Genomic DNA, 5,000 nt, shown 5'->3' on the forward strand with positions numbered 1-5,000 from the left:
CTCTTTTGCTCATTCACTTAGAAACTGACATCTTGCAATATGCACAAGTAGTCCTTCATGAAAGGGGCTGGAAGCTGTTTTCATTTTGACACGAGAGAGAGAGAGAGAGAGAGAGAGAGAGAGACTACCTTGCATTGTCAATTGCTAAATCTGTATATGGATAAGTAGCCTATGGTTGTCAACTTATTTCGTACGGCCATACCAGCCTGGCAACGCCCGATCACGTCTGATCTCGGAAGCTAAGCAGGGTCGGGCCTGGTTAGTACTTGGATGGGAGACCGCCTGGGAATACCAGGTGCTGTATGCTCTTTTGCTCATTCACTTAGAAACTGAAATCTTGCAATATGCACAAGTAGTCCTTCATGAAAGGTGCTGGAAGCTGTTTTCATTTTGACACGAGAGAGAGAGAGAGAGAGAGACCACCTTGCATTGTCAATTGCTAAATCTGTATATGGATAAGTAGCCTATGGTTGTCAACTTATTTCGTACGGCCATACCAGCCTGGCAACGCCCGATCTCGTCTGATCTCGGAAGCTAAGCAGGGTCGGGCCTGGTTAGTACTTGGATGGGAGACCGCCTGGGAATACCAGGTGCTGTATGCTCTTTTGCTCATTCACTTAGAAACTGACATCTTGCAATATGCACAAGTAGTCCTTCATGAAAGGGGCTGGAAGCTGTTTTCATTTTGACACGAGAGAGAGAGAGAGAGAGAGAGAGAGAGACTACCTTGCATTGTCAATTGCTAAATCTGTATATGGATAAGTAGCCTTTGGTTGTCAACTTATTTGGTACGGCCATACCAGCCTGGCAACGCCCGATCTCGTCTGATCTCGGAAGCTAAGCAGGGTCGGGCCTGGTTAGTACTTGGATGGGAGACCGCCTGGGAATACCAGGTGCTGTATGCTCTTTTGCTCATTCACTTAGAAACTGAAATCTTGCAATATGCACAAGTAGTCCTTCATGAAAGGGGCTGGAAGCTGTTTTCATTTTGACACGAGAGAGAGAGAGAGAGAGAGAGACTACCTTGCATTGTCAATTGCTAAATCTGTATATGGATAAGTAGCCTATGGTTGTCAACTTATTTCGTACGGCCATACCAGCCTGGCCACGCCCGATCTCGTCTGATCTCGGAAGCTAAGCAGGGTCGGGCCTGGTTAGTACTTGGATGGGAGACCGCCTGGGAATACCAGGTGCTGTATGCTCTTTTGCTCATTCACTTAGAAACTGACATCTTGCAATATGCACAAGTAGTCCTTCATGAAAGGGGCTGGAAGCTGTTTTCATTTTGACACGAGAGAGAGAGAGAGAGAGAGAGACTACCTTGCATTGTCAATTGCTAAATCTGTATATGGATAAGTAGCCTATGGTTGTCAACTTATTTTGTACGGCCATACCAGCCTGGCAACGCCCGATCTCGTCTGATCTCGGAAGCTAAGCAGGGTCGGGCCTGGTTAGTACTTGGATGGGAGACCGCCTGGGAATACCAGGTGCTGTATGCTCTTTTGCTCATTCACTTAGAAACTGACATCTTGCAATATGCACAAGTAGTCCTTCATGAAAGGGGCTGGAAGCTGTTTTCATTTTGACACGAGAGAGAGAGAGAGAGAGAGAGAGAGAGAGACTACCTTGCATTGTCAATTGCTAAATCTGTATATGGATAAGTAGCCTATGGTTGTCAACTTATTTCGTACGGCCATACCAGCCTGGCAACGCCCGATCACGTCTGATCTCGGAAGCTAAGCAGGGTCGGGCCTGGTTAGTACTTGGATGGGAGACCGCCTGGGAATACCAGGTGCTGTATGCTCATTTGCTCATTCACTTAGAAACTGAAATCTTGCAATATGCACAAGTAGTCCTTCATGAAAGGTGCTGGAAGCTGTTTTCATTTTGACACGAGAGAGAGAGAGAGAGAGAGACCACCTTGCATTGTCAATTGCTAAATCTGTATATGGATAAGTAGCCTATGGTTGTCAACTTATTTCGTACGGCCATACCAGCCTGGCAACGCCCGATCTCGTCTGATCTCGGAAGCTAAGCAGGGTCGGGCCTGGTTAGTACTTGGATGGGAGACCGCCTGGGAATACCAGGTGCTGTATGCTCTTTTGCTCATTCACTTAGAAACTGACATCTTGCAATATGCACAAGTAGTCCTTCATGAAAGGGGCTGGAAGCTGTTTTCATTTTGACACGAGAGAGAGAGAGAGAGAGAGAGAGAGAGACTACCTTGCATTGTCAATTGCTAAATCTGTATATGGATAAGTAGCCTTTGGTTGTCAACTTATTTGGTACGGCCATACCAGCCTGGCAACGCCCGATCTCGTCTGATCTCGGAAGCTAAGCAGGGTCGGGCCTGGTTAGTACTTGGATGGGAGACCGCCTGGGAATACCAGGTGCTGTATGCTCTTTTGCTCATTCACTTAGAAACTGAAATCTTGCAATATGCACAAGTAGTCCTTCATGAAAGGGGCTGGAAGCTGTTTTCATTTTGACACGAGAGAGAGAGAGAGAGAGAGAGACTACCTTGCATTGTCAATTGCTAAATCTGTATATGGATAAGTAGCCTATGGTTGTCAACTTATTTCGTACGGCCATACCAGCCTGGCCACGCCCGATCTCGTCTGATCTCGGAAGCTAAGCAGGGTCGGGCCTGGTTAGTACTTGGATGGGAGACCGCCTGGGAATACCAGGTGCTGTATGCTCTTTTGCTCATTCACTTAGAAACTGACATCTTGCAATATGCACAAGTAGTCCTTCATGAAAGGGGCTGGAAGCTGTTTTCATTTTGACACGAGAGAGAGAGAGAGAGAGAGAGACTACCTTGCATTGTCAATTGCTAAATCTGTATATGGATAAGTAGCCTATGGTTGTCAACTTATTTTGTACGGCCATACCAGCCTGGCAACGCCCGATCTCGTCTGATCTCGGAAGCTAAGCAGGGTCGGGCCTGGTTAGTACTTGGATGGGAGACCGCCTGGGAATACCAGGTGCTGTATGCTCTTTTGCTCATTCACTTAGAAACTGACATCTTGCAATATGCACAAGTAGTCCTTCATGAAAGGGGCTGGAAGCTGTTTTCATTTTGACACGAGAGAGAGAGAGAGAGAGAGAGAGAGAGAGACTACCTTGCATTGTCAATTGCTAAATCTGTATATGGATAAGTAGCCTATGGTTGTCAACTTATCTCGTACGGCCATACCAGCCTGGCAACGCCCGATCTCGTCTGATCTCGGAAGCTAAGCAGGGTCGGGCCTGGTTAGTACTTGGATGGGAGACCGCCTGGGAATACCAGGTGCTGTATGCTCTTTTGCTCATTCACTTAGAAACTGAAATCTTGCAATATGCACAAGTAGTCCTTCATGAAAGGGGCTGGAAGCTGTTTTCATTTTGACACGAGAGAGAGAGAGAGAGAGACCACCTTGCATTGTCAATTGCTAAATCTGTATATGGATAAGTAGCCTATGGTTGTCAACTTATTTCGTACGGCCATACCAGCCTGGCAACGCCCGATCTCGTCTGATCTCGGAAGCTAAGCAGGGTCGGGCCTGGTTAGTACTTGGATGGGAGACCGCCTGGGAATACCAGGTGCTGTATGCTCTTTTGCTCATTCACTTAGAAACTGACATCTTGCAATATGCACAAGTAGTCCTTCATGAAAGGGGCTGGAAGCTGTTTTCATTTTGACACGAGAGAGAGAGAGAGAGAGAGAGAGAGACTACCTTGCATTGTCAATTGCTAAATCTGTATATGGATAAGTAGCCTATGGTTGTCAACTTATTTAGTTCGGCCATACCAGCCTGGCAACGCCCGATCTCGTCTGATCTCGGAAGCTAAGCAGGGTCGGGCCTGGTTAGTACTTGGATGGGAGACCGCCTGGGAATACCAGGTGCTGTATGCTCTTTTGCTCATTCACTTAGAAACTGACATCTTGCAATATGCACAAGTAGTCCTTCATGAAAGGGGCTGGAAGCTGTTTTCATTTTGACACGAGAGAGAGAGAGAGAGAGAGAGACTACCTTGCATTGTCAATTGCAAAATCTGTATATGGATAAGTAGCCTATGGTTGTCAACTTATTTCGTACGGCCATACCAGCCTGGCAACGCCCGATCTCGTCTGATCTCGGAAGCTAAGCAGGGTCGGGCCTGGTTAGTACTTGGATGGGAGACCGCCTGGGAATACCAGGTGCTGTATGCTCTTTTGCTCATTCACTTAGAAACTGAAATCTTGCAATATGCACAAGTAGTCCTTCATGAAAGGGGCTGGAAGCTGTTTTCATTTTGACACGAGAGAGAGAGAGAGACCACCTTGCATTGTCAATTGCTAAATCTGTATATGGATAAGTAGCCTATGGTTGTCAACTTATTTCGTACGGCCATACCAGCCTGGCAACGCCCGATCTCGTCTGATCTCGGAAGCTAAGCAGGGTCGGGCCTGGTTAGTACTTGGATGGGAGACCGCCTGGGAATACCAGGTGCTGTATGCTCTTTTGCTCATTCACTTAGAAACTGACATCTTGCAATATGCACAAGTAGTCCTTCATGAAAGGGGCTGGAAGCTGTTTTCATTTTGACACGAGAGAGAGAGAGAGAGAGAGAGACTACCTTGCATTGTCAATTGCTAAATCTGTATATGGATAAGTAGCCTATGGTTGTCAACTTATTTCGTACGGCCATACCAGCCTGGCAACGCCCGATCACGTCTGATCTCGGAAGCTAAGCAGGGTCGGGCCTGGTTGGTACTTGGATGGGAGACCGCCTGGGAATACCAGGTGCTGTATGCTCTTTTGCTCATTCACTTAGAAACTGACATCTTGCAATATGCACAAGTAGTCCTTCATGAAAGGGGCTGGAAGCTGTTTTCATTTTGACACGAGAGAGAGAGAGAGAGAGAGAGAGACCACCTTGCATTGTCAATTGCTAAATCTGTATATGGATAAGTAGCCTATGGTTGTCAACTTATTTCGTACGGCCATACCAGCCTGGCAACGCCCGATCACGTCTGA

At 47.0% G+C, this 5,000-nt stretch overlaps 17 non-coding genes and 1 pseudogene across 17 annotated transcripts in view; all 18 read left to right on the plus strand.

Moving 5' to 3' along the window:
- The window catches only part of LOC146265913 (5S ribosomal RNA), a 119-nt gene extending 117 nt beyond the window's left edge, over positions 1-2 (plus strand). Inside the window, exon 1 of the ribosomal RNA XR_014726657.1 lies at positions 1-2. This exon is cut by the window's left edge and continues 117 nt beyond it. This is a non-coding gene — a ribosomal RNA (5S ribosomal RNA).
- Positions 3-188: 186 nt separating this feature from the next.
- Positions 189-307, plus strand: LOC146265914 (5S ribosomal RNA). The gene has a single exon (XR_014727844.1). It is a non-coding gene; the product is annotated as a 5S ribosomal RNA (ribosomal RNA).
- A 176-nt stretch (positions 308-483) lies between these two features.
- Positions 484-602, plus strand: LOC146265915 (5S ribosomal RNA). Its single transcript, XR_014726658.1, has one exon. It is a non-coding gene; the product is annotated as a 5S ribosomal RNA (ribosomal RNA).
- Positions 603-786: 184 nt separating this feature from the next.
- On the plus strand, positions 787-905 carry LOC146265916 (5S ribosomal RNA). The gene has a single exon (XR_014729097.1). It is a non-coding gene; the product is annotated as a 5S ribosomal RNA (ribosomal RNA).
- Positions 906-1,083: 178 nt separating this feature from the next.
- Positions 1,084-1,202, plus strand: LOC146265917 (5S ribosomal RNA). The gene has a single exon (XR_014728021.1). It is a non-coding gene; the product is annotated as a 5S ribosomal RNA (ribosomal RNA).
- Positions 1,203-1,380: 178 nt separating this feature from the next.
- Positions 1,381-1,499, plus strand: LOC146265918 (5S ribosomal RNA). The gene has a single exon (XR_014728250.1). It is a non-coding gene; the product is annotated as a 5S ribosomal RNA (ribosomal RNA).
- Positions 1,500-1,685: 186 nt separating this feature from the next.
- Positions 1,686-1,804, plus strand: LOC146265919 (5S ribosomal RNA). The gene has a single exon (XR_014727845.1). It is a non-coding gene; the product is annotated as a 5S ribosomal RNA (ribosomal RNA).
- A 176-nt stretch (positions 1,805-1,980) lies between these two features.
- Positions 1,981-2,099, plus strand: LOC146265920 (5S ribosomal RNA). The gene has a single exon (XR_014726659.1). It is a non-coding gene; the product is annotated as a 5S ribosomal RNA (ribosomal RNA).
- Positions 2,100-2,283: 184 nt separating this feature from the next.
- On the plus strand, positions 2,284-2,402 carry LOC146265921 (5S ribosomal RNA). The gene has a single exon (XR_014729099.1). It is a non-coding gene; the product is annotated as a 5S ribosomal RNA (ribosomal RNA).
- Positions 2,403-2,580: 178 nt separating this feature from the next.
- On the plus strand, positions 2,581-2,699 carry LOC146265922 (5S ribosomal RNA). Its single transcript, XR_014728022.1, has one exon. It is a non-coding gene; the product is annotated as a 5S ribosomal RNA (ribosomal RNA).
- Positions 2,700-2,877: 178 nt separating this feature from the next.
- LOC146265923 (5S ribosomal RNA) lies at positions 2,878-2,996 on the plus strand. The gene has a single exon (XR_014728252.1). It is a non-coding gene; the product is annotated as a 5S ribosomal RNA (ribosomal RNA).
- Positions 2,997-3,182: 186 nt separating this feature from the next.
- On the plus strand, positions 3,183-3,301 carry LOC146265924 (5S ribosomal RNA). Its single transcript, XR_014726660.1, has one exon. It is a non-coding gene; the product is annotated as a 5S ribosomal RNA (ribosomal RNA).
- Positions 3,302-3,475: 174 nt separating this feature from the next.
- Positions 3,476-3,594, plus strand: LOC146265925 (5S ribosomal RNA). The gene has a single exon (XR_014726661.1). It is a non-coding gene; the product is annotated as a 5S ribosomal RNA (ribosomal RNA).
- A 182-nt stretch (positions 3,595-3,776) lies between these two features.
- LOC146265926 (5S ribosomal RNA) lies at positions 3,777-3,895 on the plus strand (annotated as a pseudogene).
- Positions 3,896-4,073: 178 nt separating this feature from the next.
- Positions 4,074-4,192, plus strand: LOC146265927 (5S ribosomal RNA). The gene has a single exon (XR_014726662.1). It is a non-coding gene; the product is annotated as a 5S ribosomal RNA (ribosomal RNA).
- A 170-nt stretch (positions 4,193-4,362) lies between these two features.
- On the plus strand, positions 4,363-4,481 carry LOC146265928 (5S ribosomal RNA). The gene has a single exon (XR_014726663.1). It is a non-coding gene; the product is annotated as a 5S ribosomal RNA (ribosomal RNA).
- A 178-nt stretch (positions 4,482-4,659) lies between these two features.
- On the plus strand, positions 4,660-4,778 carry LOC146265929 (5S ribosomal RNA). The gene has a single exon (XR_014729008.1). It is a non-coding gene; the product is annotated as a 5S ribosomal RNA (ribosomal RNA).
- Positions 4,779-4,958: 180 nt separating this feature from the next.
- The window catches only part of LOC146265930 (5S ribosomal RNA), a 119-nt gene continuing 77 nt past the window's right edge, over positions 4,959-5,000 (plus strand). Inside the window, exon 1 of the ribosomal RNA XR_014727846.1 lies at positions 4,959-5,000. This exon is cut by the window's right edge and continues 77 nt beyond it. This is a non-coding gene — a ribosomal RNA (5S ribosomal RNA).

This window comes from Hypomesus nipponensis, chromosome 12 (genome assembly GCF_054491055.1).
Source record: "Hypomesus nipponensis isolate SF chromosome 12, ASM5449105v1, whole genome shotgun sequence".
Taxonomy (NCBI): domain Eukaryota; kingdom Metazoa; phylum Chordata; class Actinopteri; order Osmeriformes; family Osmeridae; genus Hypomesus; species Hypomesus nipponensis.